The sequence below is a fragment of the Salmo salar genome, chromosome ssa05, assembly GCF_905237065.1.
Source record: "Salmo salar chromosome ssa05, Ssal_v3.1, whole genome shotgun sequence".
In the NCBI taxonomy this organism is placed as follows: Eukaryota; Metazoa; Chordata; class Actinopteri; order Salmoniformes; family Salmonidae; genus Salmo; species Salmo salar.
The window spans coordinates 16,265,863-16,289,115 of record NC_059446.1 but is presented as its reverse complement, the minus strand read 5'-3'; the positions used below and the strand labels follow the sequence as shown (position 1 = coordinate 16,289,115).

General features: G+C 47.4%; 1 pseudogene; it reads left to right on the top strand.

Moving 5' to 3' along the window:
• The window catches only part of LOC123743236 (basic proline-rich protein-like), a 34,205-nt pseudogene extending 11,247 nt beyond the window's left edge, over positions 1–22,958 (top strand).
• Positions 22,959–23,253: the final 295 nt, after the last annotated feature.

Genomic DNA, 23,253 nt, shown 5'->3' with positions numbered 1-23,253 from the left:
CCATGTTTTTCTTTCAGTGTTTGAATGAATACAATGTCGCCCGGTTGGAATATTATCGCTATTTTACGAGAAAAATTGCATAAAAATAGATTTTAAACAGTGTTTGACATGCTTCGAAGTACGGTAATGGAATATTTTGAAAATCTTTGTCACGAAATGAGCCCGCACGTCACCCTTCGGATAGTGACTTGAACGCACGAACAAAACGGAGCTATTTGGATGTAACTATGGATTATTTCGAACAAAAACAACATTTGTTGTTGAAGTAGAAGTCCTGGGAGTGCATTCTGACGAAGAACAGCAAAGGTAATCCAATTTTTCTAATAGTAAATCTGACTTTGGTGAGGGCCAAACTTGGTGGGTGTCAAATTAGCTAGCCATGATGGCCGGGCTATGTACTCAGAATATTGCAAAATGTGCTTTCACTGAAAAGCTAATTTAAAATCTGACACCGCGATTGCTAAAGGAGTTCTGTATCTATAATTCTTAAAATAATTGTTATGTTTTTTTGTCAACGTTTATCGTGAGTAATTTAGTAAATTCACCGGAAGTTTGCGGTGGGTATGCTAGTTCTGAACATCACATGCTAATGTAAAAAGCTGTTTTTTGATATAAATATGAACTTGATTGAACAAAACAGGCATGTATTGTATAACATAATGTCCTAGGAGTGTCATCTGATGAAGATCATCAAAGGTTAGTGCTGCATTTAGCTGTGGTTTGGGTTTTTGTGACATATATGCTTGCTTTGAAAATGGCTCTGTGAATATTTTTTGCTGGGTACTCTCCTGACATAATCTAATGTTTTGCTTTCGCTGTAAAGCCTTTTTGAAATCGGACAATGTGGTTAGATAAAGGAGAGTCTTGTCTTTAAAATGGTGTAAAATAGTCATATGTTTGAGAAATTGAAATGTTTTTTTTTTTTAGGTATTTGTATTTCGCGCCACGCTATACCATTGGATATTGGTGAGGCGTTCCACTAGCGGAACGTCTGTCCCTAAGTTAAGCATGTCCCAGTTTAGGTCACCTAGCAGCACGAGCTCTGAAGATAGATGGGGGCAATCAGTTTACATATGGTGTCCAGAGCACAGCTGGGGGCAGAGGGTGGTCTATAGCAGGCGGCAACAGTGAGAGACTTGTTTTTAGAGAGATGGATTTTTAAAAGTAGAAGTTCAAATTTTTTGGGTAAAGACCTGGATAGTAGGACAGAACTCTGCAGGTTATCTCTGCAGTAGATTGCAACACCGCCCCCTTTGGACGTTCTATCTTGTCTGAAAATGTTGTAGTTAGGGATGAAGATTTCAGAGTTTTTGGTAGACTTCCTAAGCCAGGATTCAGACACGGCTAGGACATCCGGGTTGGCAGAGTGTGCTAAAGCAGTGAATAAAACAAACTTAGGGAGAAGGCTTCTAATGTTAACATGCATGAAACCAAGGCTATTACGGTTACAGAAGTCATCAAAAGAGAGCGCCTGGGGAATAGGAGTGGAGCTAGGCAGTGCAGGGCCTGGATTCACCTCTACATCACCAGAAGAACAGAGGAGGAGTAGGATAAGGGTACTGCTAAAAGCTATGAGAATTGGTCGTCTATGATGTCCAGAATAGAGAGTAAAAGGAGCAGGTTTCTGGGGGCGATAAAATAGCTTCAAGGTATAATGTACAGACAAAGGTATGGTAGGATGTGAATACAGTGGAGGTAAACCTAGGCATTTAGTGATGATGAGAGATATTGTCTCTAGAAACATCATTGAAACCAGAAGATGGCATAGCATGTGTGGGTAGTGGAACTGAAAGGTTGGATAAGGTATAATGAGCAGGGCTAGAGGCTCTACAGTGAAATAAGCCAATAAACACTAACCAGAACAGCAATGGACAAGGCATATTGACATTAAGGAGAGGCATGTTTAGCCGAGTGATCATAAGGGTCCCGTGAGATTCAGACAGCTAGCCTGGCCATAGTTAGCAGCTAGCTGGCGGAAGATGGAGGGAGGTCTGTTTTTAGCCACCAACTGCGTTTCCATCGGTAGATTAGTGGGGTTCCGTGTGGTAAGGGGGACCAGTCCAATTGCCAAAATAGTTATAGTTATAGTGGCCCAAGAAAATTGTCCGGTAGACCTATTCAGATAGCAGCCGATAAGACAGCTAACGATTAGCGGGCCACTGATGGGCGTTCAGGTTACGTCGCAACGGAGGGGCCAGTTGGATAACTCCCTCGGGCAGATAACGTCGGTGGTCCAGTCGTGAAGGCCCGATGGGGCTCCGCATCGGCAGTAAAATGGGTTCGGATAGGTGATTGTAGCCTAGGAGTGGCTGATGGATCTCTTCAGCTGGCTAGCTCCGGAATAATTGATGTTAGCTCCGGGACCGACGTTTGCCAATAGTCACTCAGGTAGCAGCTAGCTAGCTGCAAGATCCAGGTGTAAATTTCCAGAGCCTGCGGTAGAAATCCGGGGATATGGAGAGAAAATAGGTCCGGTATGCTCTGGTCTGAGTCGCGCTGTACAAAACTGGCGATAGCTTTTCGAGCTAAGGGATAGCTGATGACCGCCAACCGTGGCTAGCTGAACTCCAACATTAGCCAGTGAACTGGCCAACCTCTGGGTAACCGCTGGCTAGCTTCTGTTGTGGATTTCAGATTTGAGGTAAATAATACTTTTTTTTTTTAATTGGTGAGGTGGGTTGCAGGAGAGTGTTTTGAGGTTGAGTTTTTAGAAAAAAGTATATAAAAAGATATGCGAAGAAAAGATGTAAATATATATATACATGGGACACGACAAGACGAAAGGACAAAGACGTCTGACTGCTACGCCATCTTGGATCAGATGATGCATAATAGTGATACATAATAGTAATACATAATAGTGATACATAATAGTGATACATAATAGTGATACATAATAGTGATGCATAATAGTGATGCATAATAGTGATGCATAATAGTGATACATAATAGTGATACATAATAGTCATACAGAATAGTGATGCATAATAGTGATGCATAATAGTGATGCATAATAGTGATACTCAGTCCGCGGTGGTGGGTTTGGGTGTGGGAGCTGAACTACGCAACAAGCCAGACCCCCACTGCGGAAGACAACACACAGCCATTCATATGTTGTTCTTTTTCTTTTCATCTGTATTGTATAGTAAAGTATGCTTTGTCATGCCAATGAAGAAACATTAAATGTAGTTGATAAAGTAAGAGAGAGGGGAGAGTTGGGTAGAGAAAAAGAGAGAGAGGAGAGTTGGGTAGAGAAAAAAAGAGAGAGGGGAGAGTTGGGTAGAGAAAAGGAGAGAGAAAGAGAGTTGGGTAGAGAAAAGGAGAGAGAGGAGAGTTGGGAAGAGAAAAGGAGAGAGAGAGAGTGGGGTAGAGAAAAGGAGAGAGAGGAGAGTTGGGTAGAGAAAATGAGAGAGAGGAGAGTTGGGTAGAGAAAAGGAGAGAGAGAGAGTTGGGTAGAGAAAATGAGAGAGGAGAGTTGGGTAGAGAAAAGGAGAGAGAGAAGAGTTTGGTAGAGAAAAGGAGAGAGAGAGAGTTGGGTAGAGAAAAAGAGAGAGAGGGAAGAGTTGGGTAGAGAAAAGGAGAGAGAGAGAGTTGAGTAGAGAAAATGAGAGAGAGGGAGTTGGGTAGAGAAAAAGGAGAGAGAGAGAGTTGGGTAGAGACAAGGAGAGAGAGGAGAGTTGGGTACATTTACATTTACGTCAATTAGCAGACGCTCTTATCAAGAGCGACTTACAAATTGTAAGTAGAGAAAAAGGTGAGAGAGAGAGTTGGGTAGAGAAAAGGAGAGAGAGGAGAGTTGAGTAGAGAAAGGGAGAGAGAGGGGAGAGTTGGGTAGAGAAAATGAGAGAGAGGGGAGAGTTGGGTAGAGAAAATGAGAGAGAGGGGAGAGTTGGGTAGAGAAAAGGAGAGAGAGGGGAGAATTGGGTAGAGAAAAGGAGAGAGAGGGGAGAGTTGGGTAGAGAAAAAGAGAGAGAGGAGAGAGTTTGGTAGAGAAAAGGAGAGAGAGGGGAGAGTTGGGTAGAGAAAAGGAGAGAGAGAGAGTTGGGTAGAGAAAAGGAGAGAGAGGGGAGAGTTGGGTAGAGAAAGGGAGAGAGAGGAGAGTTGGGTAGAGAAAAGGAGAGAGAGGGGAGAGTTGGGTAGAGAAAAGGAGAGAGAGAGAGAGAGTTGGGTAGAGAAAATGAGAGAGAGGGGAGAGTTGGGTAGAGAAAAGGAGACAACGACGATATGGGCTTAGTGTTTTCTTAGTTCATCTAGAAGAAATTTGCATCCTGACAGAATGTTGCACCTGTTTCACGCATTCCACCTGTATCGGCAACATTCTAGACTCCTAGCTGTTGCTGTAAGTGATTAGTATAATAAGACCGTCCTACTGCAGGTAATGTAGAGATGTGATCACAGACAATATGGAGACTTTCTCTCTGTCCAGAATATCTCCTGACCTGTGACCTCATTTTACTGTAGCCATGGCAACACGCTGTGTTATCAGGTAACTAAAGTTAATTGGAGGATTATCATGCAGTGGCAGTGCTTACAGTACAGACTTGAACTGTTATGTTATGTTAGATATTTAGCTAGCTTTTACCAGGTATTATAAAAGAGAAATGTAGTAATTTAGGTGATAATCCAATTAGTGTATATGTTGAACAATATATTCCTAATAATGTAAACATCTGTCGGATTATACAGATGTATTTTATGTATTTGCATTGTTCTCAGAAAACAATGACTGTTTGCCTTGTGCTTATTTACTGGCTAGGGCTGCAGAGTGAGAGAGTGGTATTATATCCTGGCTGGGGCTGCAGAGTGAGAGAGTAGTATTATATCCTGGCTAGGGCTGCAGAGTGAGAGAGTGGTATTATATCCTGGCTAGGGCTGTAGAGTGAGAGAGTGGTATTATATCCTGGCTAGGGCTGCAGAGTGAGAGAGTGGTATTATATCCTGGCTAGGGCTGCAGAGTGAGAGAGTGGTATTATATCCTGGCTAGGGCTGTAGAGTGAGAGAGTGGTATTTTTTCCTGGCTAGGGCTGCAGAGTGAGAGAGTGGTATTTTTTCCTGGCTAGGGCTGCAGAGTGAGAGAGTGGTATTTTTTCCTGGCTAGGGCTGCAGAGTGAGAGAGTGGTATTTTTCCCTGGCAAGGGTTGCAGAGTGAGAGAGTGGTAGCTAGGTGAGAAGTTGAAAGCGGTATCACACTGTTCTGCTGAGAGAAGTGCTTTTCAGAGCTGAGTGTGTGAGACCCTTGATTGTTTCATGCTGACCCCCCTCCCCCCGAGTGTTTCAGCAGACATGTGTGGGAGAACTAGATAGCAGTGTTGAGGGAGGGGTCCGTGTTTGATCCAGGGAGGGGGTACATTAAAACCACAGGAGGCTGCTGAGGGGAGGACAGCTCATAATAATGTCTGGGATGGAATCAAACACATTGAACCATGTGTTGAATGTGTTCCATTCCATTCATTCCCTTCCAGCCATTACTACTCCCCAATTAAGGTGCCACCGGCCGCCTGTGGTTAAAAAAACATTCCTTCTCTGACTCAGCCAAGCCAACAAGAAACTTCAGGAGAGTAATGCCACTGTTTTCAACTTCTCAATAGACTGCTGTGAACATCCTGTGTGACCTTCTGTTTGAAACCATGTCTTACACACCCCGAAATAAAAACCCATTCTGTTTTTTTTCTGCCTTTCGTTCCCTAACTTTCTGGTACTTTTCAAAGCACTTAGTGAAATTACATATTTTTAAAGGTTGAAATAGATTGGTTGGCGCTAGGCAAAGGCGTCACAGCGACAGTGTTCTGATCCTGCTTCTATACCGGAAACATGCGAAAAGGAGAGAGAACCCTGATTATTGGACTTAACACAATAAAAGAGAGAGATATCTGCCAATAAAGCCCTTAAATTGAAAATGTAATTGAGAGAGAGAGAGTTAACCCTGATAACTGGGCTTAACAACACAATGAGAGAGATAGATAACCCAGATTACTGGATTTAACAACACAATGAGAGAGATAGATAACCCTGATTACTGGACTTAACAACACAATGAGAGAGAGATAACCCAGATTACTGGATTTAACAACACAATGAGGGAGAGAGAGATACCCTGATTACTGGACTTAACAACACAATGAGAGAGAGAGATAACCCAGATTACTGGATTTAACAACACAATGAGGGAGAGAGATAACCCTGATTACTGGACTTAACAACACAATGAGAGAGAGAGATAACCCTGATTACTGGACTTAACAACACAATGAGAGAGAGAGATAACCCTGATTACTGGACTTAACAACACAATGAGAGAGGGAGATAACCCAGATTACTGGATTTAACAACACAATGAGGGAGAGAGAGATATAACCCTGATTACTGGAATTAACAACACAATGAGAGAGAGAGATAACCCTGATTACTGGACTTAACACAATGAGAGAGAGAGATAACCCTGATTACTGGACTTAACAACACAATGAGAGAGAAAGAGAGAGAGAGAGAGAGAGAGAGAGAGACAGAGACAGAGAGAGAGCGAGAAAGAGAGAGAGATAACCCTGATTACTGGACTGAACAACATAATGAAAGAGAGCGAGAGAGATAACCCTGATTACTGGACTTAACAACACGATGAGAGAGAGAGTGTCACAGGATCCAACGAAAGTGGCGCCCCTCCTCGGTCGGGCGGCGCTCGGCGGTCGTCGTCGCCGGCCTATTAGCTGCCACCGATCGTTGTTTCTGTGTCTTTTAGTTTTGTCTGTCTGTTCCGCACCAGGTTTGGGTCTGTCATTAGTGGGGGCTTATTTAATGTGTGTTTTCAGTTGGGATTTTGTGCGGGATTGTTTATTGTCCACTCAGGACGGTGGGAGGTATTTTGTGTACGTTGTGTTTTCCAACAGTTTTGTCAAAGGATTTACCGGGCTGCGCTCCTTGCCTTTTGTGCCGTGGAATATATTTTTTTTTGTGTTTTATGGGAAAGTGTTTCTCCCAGGCAAACTTTGTGTAGCGCCCTGTGCTTTTCGGCCTTTGTGTGTGTCAGTTCATTAAAAGACACTCACCTCCAGCACCTCTGTCTCCTGCATCTGATTCCGCCTCTACACCAATCCAAATCAGTCGTGACAGAATCCCGCACCGAACACTTATGGAGTCAGCAGGAGCAGAAGCGCCATCCATGGCTGAGCAGGTCTCCCAACATGCCGGCCTCCTCCACCGCCTAGGCTCGGCCATGGATCAGGTGTTGGCCCGGTTGGAGAGATGGGAGAGAGGTGCCTCCCCAGCCGGACCAGCTCCGGTCCCTCACCCTGCGCCACTACCCACATCCACTGAAGCGGGTGCCAGTGGGATCCGGATTTCACCTCCCAGGGAGTTCGATGGGACGGCCGCTGGGTGCAAGGGGTTCCTCCTCCAACTAGAACTGTACCTGGCGACCGTCCGCCCCCCTCCCTCCGACGAAGAGAGGGTGAGCGTCCTCGTCTCGTGTCTCACGGGTCGAGCCCTGGAATGGGCCAATGCGGTCTGGGATGGTCCAGACTCGGCCCGGGGTGACTACCCTGAGTTCACCCGCCGCTTCCGGGCGGTTTTCGATCAACCCCCGGAGGGCAGGGCGGCGGGTGAGCTACTATTCCATTTGAGACAGGAGACGAGGACCGCTCAGGATTTCGCTTTGGAATTCTGGACTCTCGCCGATGGATCGGGGTGGAACGAGCGGGCCCTGATAGACCACTATAGGTGCAGCCTTCGCGAGGACGTCCGCCGGGAGCTGGCATGTAGGGACAACACCTCCACTCTGGACCAACTGGTGGATTTGTCCATTAGATTGGACAACCTGCTGGCTGCCCGGGGACGTTCCAGTCGGGGCCTGTTCGTTCTGCCTCCCAGTCCTCCCGCTCCACAGCCCATGGAGATAGGGGGGGCTGCATCGAGGAGGACCGGAGGGGGGGGTCTCTCCTGCACCCGATGTGGGCGCAGAGGACACACTGTGGACCGGTGCTGGAGAGGTCCCTCCGGGAGTTTGGAGGGCAGGCAGAGCACTGCTTCGACCCCCCAGGTGAGTCCGCACCAGCCACACCCAGAGCCCCCTGTCGACCACTTGTACACCTCCGTTTGTTTTCCTAATTTTTCCCCTCACTTCCAGTATAAGGCGCTAGTCGATTCAGGTGCAGCTGGGAGTTTTATGGACCATGGGTTAGCTAAGAGGTTAGGGATTCCCCGGGTTCAGCTGGACCACCCCTTCCCCGTGCACGCCCTAGATAGTGGACCGCTAGGGTCAGGCCAAGTAGGGGAGGTCACCGTGCCACTGGTTATGCAGACGTGGGGGGGTCATGTGGAGCGTATCAGCCTGTTCATCATTGACTCCCCAGCGTTTCCAGTGGTACTGGGAATCCCCTGGCTAGCCACACACAACCCCCAGATTTCGTGGGGGCAGAGGGCTCTAACGGAGTGGTCGAGGGAGTGCTCAGGTAGGTGCATAGGAGTTTCCATCGGTGCGACTACGGTGGAGAGTCCAGACCAAGTCTCCACCGTACACATTCCCTCAGAGTATGCTGATTTGGCTATCACTTTCAGTAAGATGACGGCGACTCTATTACCCCCCCATCGATGAGGGGATTGTGCAATAAACCTCCAGGCTGACGCGGTTCTTCCTAGGAGTCACGTGTATCCTCTGTCTCAGGAGGAGACAGTGGCTATGGATACATACGTCACTGAGTCCTTGAGACAGGGATACATTCGGCTCTCTAAATCCCCCGTCTCCTCGAGCTTCTTTTTTGTGAAGAAGAAGGAGGGAGGTCTGCGCCCGTGCATTGACTATAGAGGTCTAAATGCTATCACAGTGGGTTTCAGTTACCCGCTACCTCTCATTGCTACGGCAGTGGAGTCATTTCACGGGGCGCGCTTCTTCACGAAATTGGATCTCAGGAGTGCGTATAACCTGGTGCGTATCCGAGATGGAGACGAGTGGAAAACCGCATTTAGTACCACATCGGGACATTATGAGTACCTCGTCATGCCGTATGGGTTAAAGAATGCTCCCGCTGTCTTCCAATCCTTTGTGGACGAGGTCCTTAGGGACATGCTCGGGCAGGGTGTGGTGATGTACATCGATGACATCCTGATCTGCTCCGCCACACGCGCCGAGCATGTGTCCCTGGTGCGTAAAGTGCTTGGGCGGCTGCTGGAGCATAACCTATACGTCAAGGCTGAGAAATGTGAGTTCTTCAAAAGAGCCGTCTCATTTCTAGGATATCGCATTTCCACCTCGGGGGTGGAGGTGGAGTGTGACCACGTGACGGCTATGTGTAATTGGCCAACCCCAGCCACTGTGAAGGAGGTGCAGCGGTTCTTGGGGTTCGCTAATTATTATCGGAGGTTTATCCGGGGTTTTGGCCAGGTGGCAGCTCCCTTTTCCTCATTGAGGAAGGGGGGGCCGGTGCGGCTACGATGGTCAGCAGAGGCGGACAGAGCCTTCCATCTTCTGAAGGTTCTGTTTACCAATGCACCTGTCCTGGCGCATCCGGACCCCTCTTTGCCATTCATAGTGGAGGTGGACGCGTCCGAGGCTGGGGTAGGAGCTGTGCTATCGCAGCGCTCGGGCGTTCCTCCTAAGCTCCGCCCATGTGCGTTCTAATTCTAAGAAGCTGAGCCCGGCGGAGCGCAACTATGATGTGGGGGACCGGGAGCTGTTAGCCGTGGTCAGGGCTATGACGGTGTGGAGACATTGGCTTGAGGGGGCACGTCACCCTTTTCTCATCTGGACCGACCACCGTAACCTGGAGTACATTCGGGCAGCGAGGAGGCTTAATCCCCGTCAGGCGAGGTGGGCCATGTTTTTTACGAGGTTTAACTTCACTCTCTCGTACATTCCAGGTTCCCGGAACCGGAAGGCTGACGCACTGTCGCGTCTCTACGACACCGAGGAGCGGACCATTGATCCTACTCCCATACTCCCCGCCTCCTGTCTGGTGGCACCGGTGGTATGGGAGGTGGATGCGGACATCGAGCAGGAGGGTCGGTCAGAACCCACTCCACCGCAGTGTCCCGTGGGCCTGAAATACGTTCCGCTTGGTGTTCGCGATTGCCTGATCCGATGGTCCCATACTCTACCCTCCTCGGGTCATCCTGGGGTGGAACGGACAGTGCGGGGCCTGAAGGGAAGGTACTGGTGGCCCACCTTGGCTGAGGATGTTCGGCGTTATGTCTCTTCCTGTTCAGTGTGCGCTCAGTGTAAGGCTCCTAGGCACCTACCTCGAGGGAAATTACAGCCCCTCCCCGTTCCACAGCGGCCCTGGACTCACCTCTCGGTGGATTTCCTTACGGATCTCCCGCCGTCTCAGGGGAACACGGCGATCCTGGTCGTTGTGGACAGGTTCTCTAAGTCCTGCCGTCTGCTCCCTTTGCCCGGTCTTCCTACGGCCCTGCAGACCGCGGAGGCCCTGTTCACCCACGTCTTCCGGCACTATGGGGTGCCCGAGGACATCGTATCTGATCGGGGTCCCCAGTTTACGTCCAGGGTGTGGAAATCGTTTATGGAGAGGCTGGGGGTCTCGGTCAGCCTGACCTCAGGGTTCCACCCCGAGAGTAATGGGCAGGTAGAGCGCATTAACCAGGATGTGGGCAGGTTCCTGTGGTCGTATTGCCAGGACCGGCCAGGGGAGTGGGCGCAGTTCGTGCCATGGGCCGAGATGGCCCAGAACTCTCAGCGCCACTCCTCCACTAACCTGTCACCCTTCCAGGTGGTGCTGGGGTATCAGCCGGTCCTGGTGCCCTGGCAACAGAGCCAGACAGAGGCTCCTGTGGTGGAGGCATGGGTCAAGCGCTCTCAGGAGACCTGGAACGCGGTCCAGGAATGTTTAAGGAGGGCTAGCGAACGACACAAGGAGAGCGCTGACCGCCACCGCAGTGACGCCCCCGTGTTTAACCCGGGGGATAGAGTCTGGCTCTCGACCCGGAACCTGCCTCTCCGCCTGCCCTGCCGAAAGCTGGGTCCGCGGTTTGTGGGGCCGTTTAAAGTCCTGAGGAGGATAAACGAGGTGTGTTACAGGTTACAACTTCCTTCGTATTACCGCATTAACCTGTTAGGGCTAGGGGGCAGTATTAACACGGCTGGATAAAAAACGTACCCGATTTAATCTGGTTACTACTCCTGCCCAGTAACTAGAATATGCATATAATTATTGGCTTTGGATAGAAAACACTCCAAAGTTTCTAAAACTGTTTGAATGGTGTCTGTGAGTATAACAGAACTCAAATGGCAGTTCAAGACCTGAGAGATTCCTTTACAGGAAGTGGCCTGTCTGACCATTTATTGTCTTTCTTTGACATCTCATTCAATTACAAAGGATCTCTGCGGTAACGTGACACTTCCCACGGCTCCAATAGGCTCTCAGAGCCCGGGAAAAACCTGAATGTCGTCATTTCAGCCCCAGGCTGAAACACATTATCGCCTTTCTCAAGTGGCCGATCAAGGGACTGTGGGCTTAGGCGCGTGCACTTGCCGCCCCCGTCTTTGTGTTTTTTCCTCTGTTTGCTGAAAAGGAGATTCCCGGTCGGAATATTATCGCTTTTTTACGAGATAAATTGCATAAAAATTGATTTTAAACAGCGGTTGACATGCTTCGAAGTACGGTAATGGAATATTTAGCATTTTTTTGTCACGAATTGCGCCATGCGCACGACCCTGATTTACCATTTCGGATAGTGTCTGGGACGCACGAACAAAACGCCGCTATTCGGATATAACGATGGATTATTTTGGACCAAACCAACATTTGTTATTGAAGTAGCAGTCCTGGGAGTGCATTCTGATGAAGACAACAAAAGGTAATCAAACTTTTATAATAGTAAATCTGATTTTGATGAGTGCTAAACTTGCCGGGTGTCTAAATAGCTAGCCCGTGATGGCTGGGCTATGTACTTAGAATATTGCAAAATGTGCTTTCACCAAAAAGCTATTTTAAAATCGGACATATCGAGTGCATAGAGGAGTTCTGTATCTATAATTCTTAAAATAATTGTTATGCTTTTTGTGAACGTTTATCGTGAGTAATTTAGTAAATTGTTAGTAAATTCCCCGGAAGTTTGCGGGGGGTATGCTAGTTCTGAACGTCACATGCTAATGTAAAAAGCTGGTTTTTGATATAAATATGAACTTGATTGAACAAAACATGCATGTATTGTATAACATAATGTCCTAGGGTTGTCATCTGATGAAGATCATCAAAGGTTAGTGCTGCATTTAGCTGTCTTCTGGGTTTTTGTGACATTATATGCTAGCTTGAAAAATGGGTGTCTGATTATTTCTGGCTTGGTACTCTGCTGACATAATCTAATGTTTTGCTTTCGTTGTAAAGCCTTTTTGAAATCGGACAGTGTGGTTAGATTAACGAGAGTCTTGTCTTTAAATAGCTGTAAAATAGTCATATGTTTGAGAAATTGAAGTAATAGGATTTTTAAGGTATTTGAAAATCGCGCCACTGGATTACACTGGCTGTTACGTAGGTGGGACGATTACGTCCCGCCTAGCCCATAGAGGTTAACCCCTCGTTTCATGTGTCTCTCCTCAGGCCGGTGGTAGCTGGTCCGCTGCAGGACAGTGGGGTGCTGGAGGCCCCCCCGCTCCCCTGGACATCGGGGGGATCCCGGCGTACACAGTCCGAGTCATCCTGGACTCCCGACGTCGGGTAGGGGGCCTGCAGTACCTCGTGGACTGGGAGGGGTACGGTCCGGAGGAGAGGTGCTGGGTTCCGGCGGCGGACGTTCTGGACCCCTCTATGCTGCTGGATTTCCACCGTCGCCGACCGGATCGGCCGTCCCCGAGGCCGCGCGTCAGGGGAGGGGTACTGTCACAGCATCCAACGAAAGTTTTGTCAAAGGATTTACCGGGCTGCGCTCCTTGCCTTTTGTGCCGTGGAATATATATTTTTTTGTGTTTTATGGGAAAGTGTTTCTCCCAGGCAAACTTTGTGTAGCGCCCTGTGCTTTTCGGCCTTTGTGTGTGTCAGTTCATTAAAAGACACTCACCTCCAGCACCTCTGTCTCCTGCATCTGATTCCGCCTCTACACCAGTCCAAATCAGTCGTGACAGAGAGATATAACCCTGATGATTGGATTTAACAACACAATGAGGGAGAGAGAGATAACCCTGATTACTGGACTTAACAACACAATGAGGGAGAGAGATATAACCCTGATTTCTGGACTGAACAACACAATGAGGGAGAGAGATATAACCCTGATGACTGGATTTAACACAATGAGGGAGAGAGAGATAACCCTGATTACTGGACTTAACAACACGATGAGAGAGAGAGAGAGAGAGAGAGAGAGAGAGAGAGAGAGAGAGAGAGAGAGAGAGAGAGAGAGAGAACACTGATTACTGGACTTAACAACACAATGAGAGAGAGAGATATATCCCTGATTAATGGACTTAACAACACAATGAGAGAGAGAGATATAACCCTGATTACTGGAATTAACAACACAATGAGAGAGAGAGATATAACCCTGATTACTGGAATTAACAACACAATGAGAGAGAGAGATACAACCCTGATTATTGGAATTAACAACACAATGAGAGAGAGAGAGATATAACCCTGATTACTGGACTAAACAACACAATGAGAGAGATAGATTTAACCCTGATTACTGGAATTAACAATACAATGAGAGAGATAGATTTAACCCTGATTACTGGACTTAACAATACAATGAGAGAGAGAGAGAGAGAGAGAGAGAGAGAGAGAGAGAGAGAGAGAGAGAGAGAGAACACTGATTACTGGACTTAACAACACAATGAGAGAGAGAGATATATCCCTGATTAATGGACTTAACAACACAATGAGAGAGAGAGATATAACCCTGATTACTGGAATTAACAACACAATGAGAGAGAGATATAACCCTGATTACTGGACTTAACAACACAATGAGAGAGAGATATAACCCTGATTACTGGAATTAACAACACAATGAGAGAGAGAGATATAACCCTGATTACTGGAATTAACAACACAATGAGAGAGAGAGATACAACCCTGATTATTGGAATTAACAACACAATGAGAGAGAGATATAACCCTGATTACTGGACTTAACAACACAATGAGAGAGAGAGAGAGAGAGAGAGAGAGAGAGAGAGAGAACACTGATTACTGGACTTAACAACACAATGAGAGAGAGAGAGAGAGAGAGAGAGAGAGAGAGAGAGAGAGAGAGAGAGAGAGAGAGACACACAGAGAGAGAACCCTGATTACTGGATTTAACAACTCAATGAAAGAGAGATTGAGATAACCCTGATTACTGGAATTAACAACACAATGAGAGAGAGAGATAACTCTGATTACTGGACTTAACAACACAATGAGAGAGAGAGAGAGAGAGAGAGAGAGAGAGAGAGAGAGAATAACCCTGATTACTGGACTTAACAACACAATGAGATAGAGAGAAACTCTGATTACTGTACTTTACAACACAATGAGAGAGAGAGATAACCCTGATTACTGGACTTAACAACATGATCAGAGAGAGAGATAACCCTGATGACTGGATTTAACTACATGATGAGAGAGAGAGAGAGAGAGAGAGAGAGAGAGAGATAACCCTGATTACTGGACTTAACAACATGATGAGAGAGAGAGAGAGAGAGAGAGAGAGAGAGAGAGAGAGAGAGAGATAACCCTGATTACTGGACTTAACAACATGATGAGAGAGAGATATAACCCTGACGACTGGATTTAACTACATGATGAGAGAGAGAGAAATAACCCTGATTACTGGACTTAACTACATGATGAGAGAGAGAGATAACCCTGATTACTGGATTTAACTACATGATGAGAGAGAGAGATAACCCTGATTACTGGATTTAACTACACGATGAGAAAGATAGTCCTGATTACTGGATTTAACAACACAATGAGAGAGAGAGGGAAAGAGAGAGAATCCTGATTACTGGATTTAACAACACAATGAGAGAGAGAACAATAAAGCTGATTACTGTGTGTACCATGAGGCCAATGGTGACTATAAAACAGTTACAGAGTTGAATGGCTGTGATAGAAGAAAACTGAGGATGGATCAACAACATTGTGGTTAATCCACAATACTAACATAATTGACAGAGAAAAGAAGGAAGCCTGTACAGAATAAAAATATCCCAAAATGTGCATCCTGTTTGCAACAAGGCACTAAAGTAATACAGCAAAACATGTGGCAAGCAATTCCCTTTTTTTGTATGGGGCATGTGTTTCACGTGTGTGTGTGTGTGTGTGTGTGTGTGTGTGTGTGTGTGTGTGTGTGTGTGTGTGTGTGTGTGTGTGTGTGTGTGTGTGTGTGTGTGTGTGTGTGTGTGTGTGTGTGTGTGTGTGTGTGTGTGTGTGTATAGTCAGTATAAAAATCAAAAATCAAATCAAAGGGTCACATCAGATAGTCCATGTAGACATTCTATTAGCTATTTAACAGTCTAATAGCTTGGGGACAGAAGCTGTTCAGGAGCCTGTTGGTGTCAGACTTGTTGCTCTGGTACGGCTTGCCGTGCGGAAGCAGATAGAACTGTCCATGGCTGGAGTCTTTGATCCCATCCACCCAAGCGCCATGCGATCTAGGATGGTGTAGTTGCCATACCAAGCAGTGATGCAGCCAGTCAAGATGCTCTCAATGGTGCAGCTGTTTGTGTGTGTGTGTGTGTGTGTGTGTGTGTGTGTGTGTGTGTGTGTGTGTGTGTGTGTGTGTGTGTGTGTGTGTGTGTGTGTGTGTGTGTGTGTGTGTGTGTGTGTGTGTGTGTGTGTGTGTGTGTGTGTGTGTGTGTGTGTGTGTGTGTGTGTGTGTGTGTGTGTGTGTGTGTGTGTGTGTGTGTGTGTGTGTGTGTGTGTGTGTGCGTGCGTGGGTGAACGCACACACACCCTCACTCAGTGTTTTGTTCTGAGGTGAGATGGACAGATAGGGGAGCTGTTGATGAAATAACAGGACAAAAAAGAGAAGAGCTCCACCAACAAATGGACAAAATGCCACCAGTCTAACAAAACACAGCTCTGTGTGTTCGCCTGGCTGGAGGAGATGGAGAAGAAGAAATGAAATTGGACTTTCTTTTCTGTTTGGAGAAAGGTGGGTGAGCAATTTCCAGGAGAAACATCCTGTATCTGATGACTCAGGCAGGGCTTTGCTTGTACTTTGCATTCTTTCTCCTCCACATCTCCTTTTACCACCTGAGTCTACACCTTTAAAATGAACATAACCTTTTACCACTGAGTCTATACCTTTAAAATGAACATAACCTTTTACCACTGAGTCTACATCTTTAAAATGAACATAACCTTTTACCACTGAGTCTACAACTTTAAAATGAACATAACCTTTTACCACTGAGTCTACACCTTTAAAATGAACATAACCTTTTACCACTGAGTCTACACCTTTAAAATGAAGATAACCTGCCTGTCTGTCTGTATTTACCTGTCTATCGTTCTCTCTCTTCCTCTCTCTGTCTGTCTGTATTTCCCTATCGTTATGTCTCTTCCTCTCTCTGTCTGTCTGTATTTACCTATCGTTATGTCTCTTCCTCTCTCTGTCTGTCTGTATTTACCTGTCTATCATTCTGTCTCTTCCTCTCTCTGTCTGTCTGTATTTACCTGTCTATCGTTCTGTCTCTTCCTCTCTCTGTCTGTCTGTATTTACCTGTCTATCATTCTGTCTCTTCCTCTCTCTGTCTGTCTGTATTTACCTGTCTATCGTTCTGTCTCTTCCTCTCTCTTTTTGTCTGTATTTACCTGTCTATCATTCTGTCTCTTCCTCTCTCTGTCTGTCTGTCTCTCTCATCTCTCTTCCAATCCACCTGTCTCTCTGTGTCTATCTTTCTAGTTTTCCCTCGTTCCCTCAGTCTAACCCCTTTAATGTATCCCTCTCCCTCTCTTCCACCATTTCTTCCCCTCTCTCTACCCCTCTCCTTCCTCTCCTCCTCCCTCTCGCGTCCCTACGCCCCCCTCTCTCCACCCCTCTCTCTCTCCCTTTCTCTTCCTCCTCTCCTCTCCTTCATTATAGCTTGGTCTTGGCTGTGTCTGCTTTCTTCCCTTCTGCGGTGCTCAATTACTCTGTCTTCCCGGGCCAAGCGCTGGTGTCAAGCTACCCTAATGACTTTCTGATTATCTGTCTTTAACTGATGAATGAGATGGAAATGCACCACCTCGGCCAAACAGGGGACTGGCGCTGTGACAACAGGGTATGGGAGGGAGAAAAGGAGGTTGGAAGGAAGGAAGGAAGGAAGGAAGGAAGGAAGGAAGGAAGGAAGGAAGGAAGGAAGGAAGGAAGGAAGGAAGGAAGGAAGGAAGGAAGGAAGGAAGGAAGGAAGGAAAGAAGGAAAGAAGGAAAGAAGGAAGGAAGGAGTTAAGGGAGGGAGATAATATGCAGAAGGAAAGGTATGTTGTTATATCTCGTATAGAGGAGCCTCAGTATAGGATCTATCCCAATGACAGACACTAAGCGAGGAGCGAGACTTTAACCTCTAACTTACATGCAGTATGCACAGGTCCAGTCAAAAGTCTGGACACACCTACTCATTCACGGGTTTATATTTATTTTTACTATTTTCTAAGTTGTAGGACAATAGTGAAGACATCAAAACTATGAAATAACACATGGAATCATGTAACAACCAAAAAAGTGTTAAACAAATGTATTATGTTTTTCAAAGTAGCCAACCTTTGCCTTGATGACAGACTTGCACACTCTTGGTATAATCTCAACCAGCTTAATGAAGAATGATTTTCCAATAGTCTTGAAAGAGTTCCCACATATGCTGAGCACTTGTTGGCTGCTTTTCCTTCAATCTGTGGTCCAACTCATCCCAAACCATCTCAATTGGGTTTAAGTTGGGTGATTGTGGAGGCCAGGTCATCTGTTGCAGCACTCCATTACTCTCCTTCTTGGTCAAATAGCCCTTACACAGGCTGGAGGTGTGTTTTGGGTACTTGTCCTGTTGAAAAACAAATGATAGTCCCACTAAGCACAAACCAAATGGGATGGCATATCACTGCAGAATGCTGTGGTAGCCATGCTGGTTAAGTGTGGCTTGAATTTCTGAATAAATCACAGACAGTGTCACCAGAAAAGCACCCCCACACCATCACAACTCCTCCTCCATGCTTCACCATGGGAACCACACATGCGGAGATCATCCATTCACTTACTCTGCATCTCACAAAGACACAGTGGTTGGAACCAAAAATCAAAAATTTGGACTCATCAGACCAAAGGACAGATTTCCACCAGTCTAATGTCCACTGCTCGTGTTTCTTGGCCCAAGCAAGTCTCTTCTTATTATTGGTGTCCTTTAGTAGTGGTTTCTTTGCAACAATTCGACCATGAAGGCCTGATTCACACAGTCTCCTCTGAAGAGTTAAGGTTGAGATGTGTCTGTTACTTGAACTCTGTGAAGCATTTATTTGGGCTGCAATCTGAGGTGCAGTTAACTCAAATGAACTTATCCTCTGCAGCAGAGGTAATTCTGGGTCTTCCTTTCCTGTGGAGGTTCTCATGAGAGCCAGTTTCATCATAGCGCTTGATGGTTTTTGCGTCTGCACTTGAAGAAACTTTCAAAGTTCGAATTTTCTGGATTGACTGACCTTCATGTCTTAAAGTAATGATGGACTGTCGATTCTCTTGGCTTTATTTAGCTGTTCTTGCCATAATATGGACTTGGTCTTTTACCAAATAGGGCTATCTTCTGTTTACCACCGCTACCTTGTCACAACCCAACTGATTGGCTCAAACACATTAAGAATGAAACAAATACCGTAAATTAACTTTTAAGGCACACCTGTTAATTGAAATATATTCCAGGTGACTAGCTCATGAAGCTGGTTGAGAGAATGCCAAGAGTGTGCAAAGCTGTCATCAAGCCAAAGGGTGGCTACTTTGAAAATATATGAAATATAAAATATATTTTGATTTGTTTAACACTTTCTTGGTTACTATATGATTCCTTATGTGTTATTTCATAGTTTTGATGTCTTCATCATTATTCTACAATGTAGAAAATAGTAGGTGTGTCCAAACTTTTGACTGGTACTGTATATATAGATTCTAGAGGACGTGTTTTGTGTACAGAGACGTACACTACATGACCAAAAGTATTTGAACACCTGCTCGTCGAACATCTCATTCCAAAATCATGGGCATTAATATGGAGTTGGTCCCCCCTTTTCTGCTACAACAGTCTCCATTCTTCTGGGAATGCTTTCCACTAGATGTTGGAACATTGCTGTGAGGACTTGCTTCCATTCAACCACAAGAGCATTAGTGAGATCGGGCACTGATGTTGGGCGATTAGGCCTGGCTCACAGTCGGCGTTCCAATTCATCCCAAAGGTGTTCGATGGGGTTGAGATTAGGGCTCTGTGCAGGCCAGTCAAGTTCTTTCTCTCGAAAAAACATTTCTGTATGGACCTCGCTTTGTGCACAGGAGCATTGTCATGCTGTAGCAGGAAAGGGCCACACAGTTGGAAGTACAGAATCGTCTAGAATGTCATTGTATACTGTAGTGTTCACATTTCTCTTCACTGGAACTAAGAGGCCTATCCCGAACCATGAAAAACAGCCCCAGACCATTATTCCTCCTCCACCAAACTTTACATTTGGCACTATGCATTCAGGCAGGTAGCGTTCTCCTGGCATCCACTAAACCCAGATTCGTCCATCAAACTGCCAGATGGTGAAGTGTGATACATCACTCTGGAGAACATGTTTCCACTGCTCCAGAGTCAAATGGCTGCAAGCTTTACACCACTCCAGCCGACGTTAGGCATTGCACATGGTGATCTTAGGCTTATGTGAAGCTGCTCGACCAAGGAAACCCATTTCATGAAGCTCTCGACGAACAGTTCTTGTGCTGACGTTGCTTCCAGAGGAAGTTCGGAACTTGGTAGTGAGTGTCTGTGAGCCGTCGCCCAATGCATAACAACATCTCCATCAAGGACATGATGATCGCAGCGTCTTTATCTCAATTCCTAGAATTACCACCACCATCACTACCACCACCACGACCACCACCACCACGACCACAATCACAACCACCATCATCACCACCACCACTACCATAATCATATTGACCACCACCATCACTACCACCACCATCATCACCACCATCACTACCACCATCATCACCACCACCACCACCACCACGACCACAATCATTACCACCATCATCACCACCACCACTACCATAATCATAATGACCACCACCATCACTACCACCACCATCATCACCACCACCACTACCACCATCATCCCCACCACCACCACCACTGCCACCATCATCACCACCACCACCATCATAACCACCACCACTATCCTCATCCCCACCACCACCACCACCATCACCACCACCACCACCACCACTACCATAATCATCATCACTACCACCACCACCACCACCACCACTACCACCATCATCACCATCCCCACCACCATCCCCACCACTACCACCACCACCACCATCATCACCACTCCCAACCACCACCATCATCACCACTACCACCACCACCACTAACACGATCATCACCACCATCCCCACCACCACCATCATCACCACAATCCCCACCACTACCACTACCACCACTACCACCACCACCACCACTACCACCATCACCACAACCACCACCACCACTACCACCACCACCACCACCACCACCATCATCACCAACACCACCACCATCCCCACCACCACCACTACCACCATCCCCACCACCACCACCCCACTACCACCACCACCACTGCTACCACCATCCCCACCACCACCACCACTACCACCACCCCCCCACCACCACCACTACCACCATCTCCACCACCACCACTACTACCACCATTACAGCATCCCCACCACCATTATTAGCACCACTAACTCCAGCCCCACCACCACCACCACCACTACCACCACCGCCACAATCATTACCACCACTACCACCCCCACCACCACCACCATCATCACTACCACCATCATCACCACCATCCCAACCACCACCATCACCACCACCACCATAATCACCACCACCACCATCATCACCACCACCACCACCACCACCACTACCACCACCACCACCACCACTACCACCATCATCACCACCATCATCACCACTACCACCACCACCACCACCACTAACACCATCATCACCACCATCCCCACCACCACCATCATCACCACCATCCCCACCACTACCACCACCACCACTACCACCACCACCACCACTACCACCATCATCACCACGACTACCATCACTACCATAATTATCATCACCAACATCACCACTACCACCACCACCACTACCACCATCCCCACCACCACCACTACCACCATCCCCACCACCACCACCATCATCACCACCAACACCACCACCATCCCCACCACCACCACCATCCACACCACCACCACCACCACCACTACCACCATCCCCACCACCACCACCACTACCACCATCCCCACCACCACCACCACTACCATCATCACTACCACCACTACTACCACCATTACCAGCATCCCCACCACCATCAGTAGCACCACTACCACCACCAGCATCCCCACCACCACCACCACCATCATTACCACCACCAGCACCACTTCCACCACCACCACCACCAGCATCCCCACCACTACCACCACTACCACCACCATCATTACCATCACTATTACCACCACCACCACCACTACCACCACCAGAATCCCCACCACCACTACCACCACCACTACCACCATCCCCACCACCAACACCACTACCACCATCCACACCACCACCACCACCACTACCATCATCACTACCACCACTACTACCACCATTACCAGCATCCCCACCATCATCAGTAGCACCACTACCACCACCAGCATCCCCACCACCACCATCATTACCACCACCACCACCACTTCCACCACCACCACCACCACCAGCATCCCCACCACTACCACCACTACCACCACTACCACCACCATCATTACCACCACTATTACCACCACCACCACCACTACCACCACCAGAATCCCCACCACCACTACCACCACCACAATTACCACCACCACCACCACTACCACCACCACCACCACCACCATCATTACCACCACCACCACCACCATCATTACCACCACTATTACCACCACCACCAGCAGCATCCCCACCACCACCACCACTACCACCACCACTACCATCACCACCACCACCAGCATCCCCACCACCATCAGTAGCACCACTACCACCACCAGCATCCCCACCACCACCACCACCATCATTACCACCACCACCACCACTTCCACCACCACCACCAGCATCCCCACCACTACCACCACTACCACCACCATCATTACCATCACTATTACCACCACCAGCACCACTACCACCACCAGAATCCCCACCACCACTCCCACCACCACTACCACCATCCCCACCACCACCACCACTACCACCATCCCCACCACCACCACCACTACCATCATCACTACCACCACTACTACCACCATTACCAGCATCCCCACCACCATCAGTAGCACCACTACCACCACCAGCATCCCCACCACCACCACCACCACCATCATTACCACCACCACCACCACTTCCACCACCACCACCACCACCAGCATCCCCACCACTACCACCACTACCACCACCATCATTACCACCACTATTACCACCACCACCACCACTACCACCACCAGAATCCCCACCACCACTACCACCACCACCATTACCACCACCACCACCACTACCACCACCACCACCACCACCATCATTACCACCACCACCACTACCACCACCACCACCACCACCACCATCATTACCACCACTATTACCACCACCACCAGCAGCATCCCCACCACCACCACCACTACCACCACCACTACCATCACCACCACCACCAGCATCCCCACCACCACCACCACCACCAGTACCACCACCAGCATCCCCACCACCACCACTACCACCATCATCACCACCAATGTAGTAGAACAGAGCTGGAGGGGATGGCTGACGTTTTACATGCTCCTAAGCCATTATGCTATTTTGTTAGGTTTTTTTGCATTGTTTGAAACTTATTTTTTTACTTATTTTGTACATAATGTTGCTGCTCATAATGTTGTATGACTGAAAATAACTTCAGGACATCAAAACAACGATTACTCACCTCAAACTGGAAGACAATTTTTACTTTAACGAGTCCGACTCGAAGGAAATGCTACTTTCTATGGAACGGGCCCAAATCCCCGTCATTTATTTGCATGAAGAAAAGACGGAGAAAA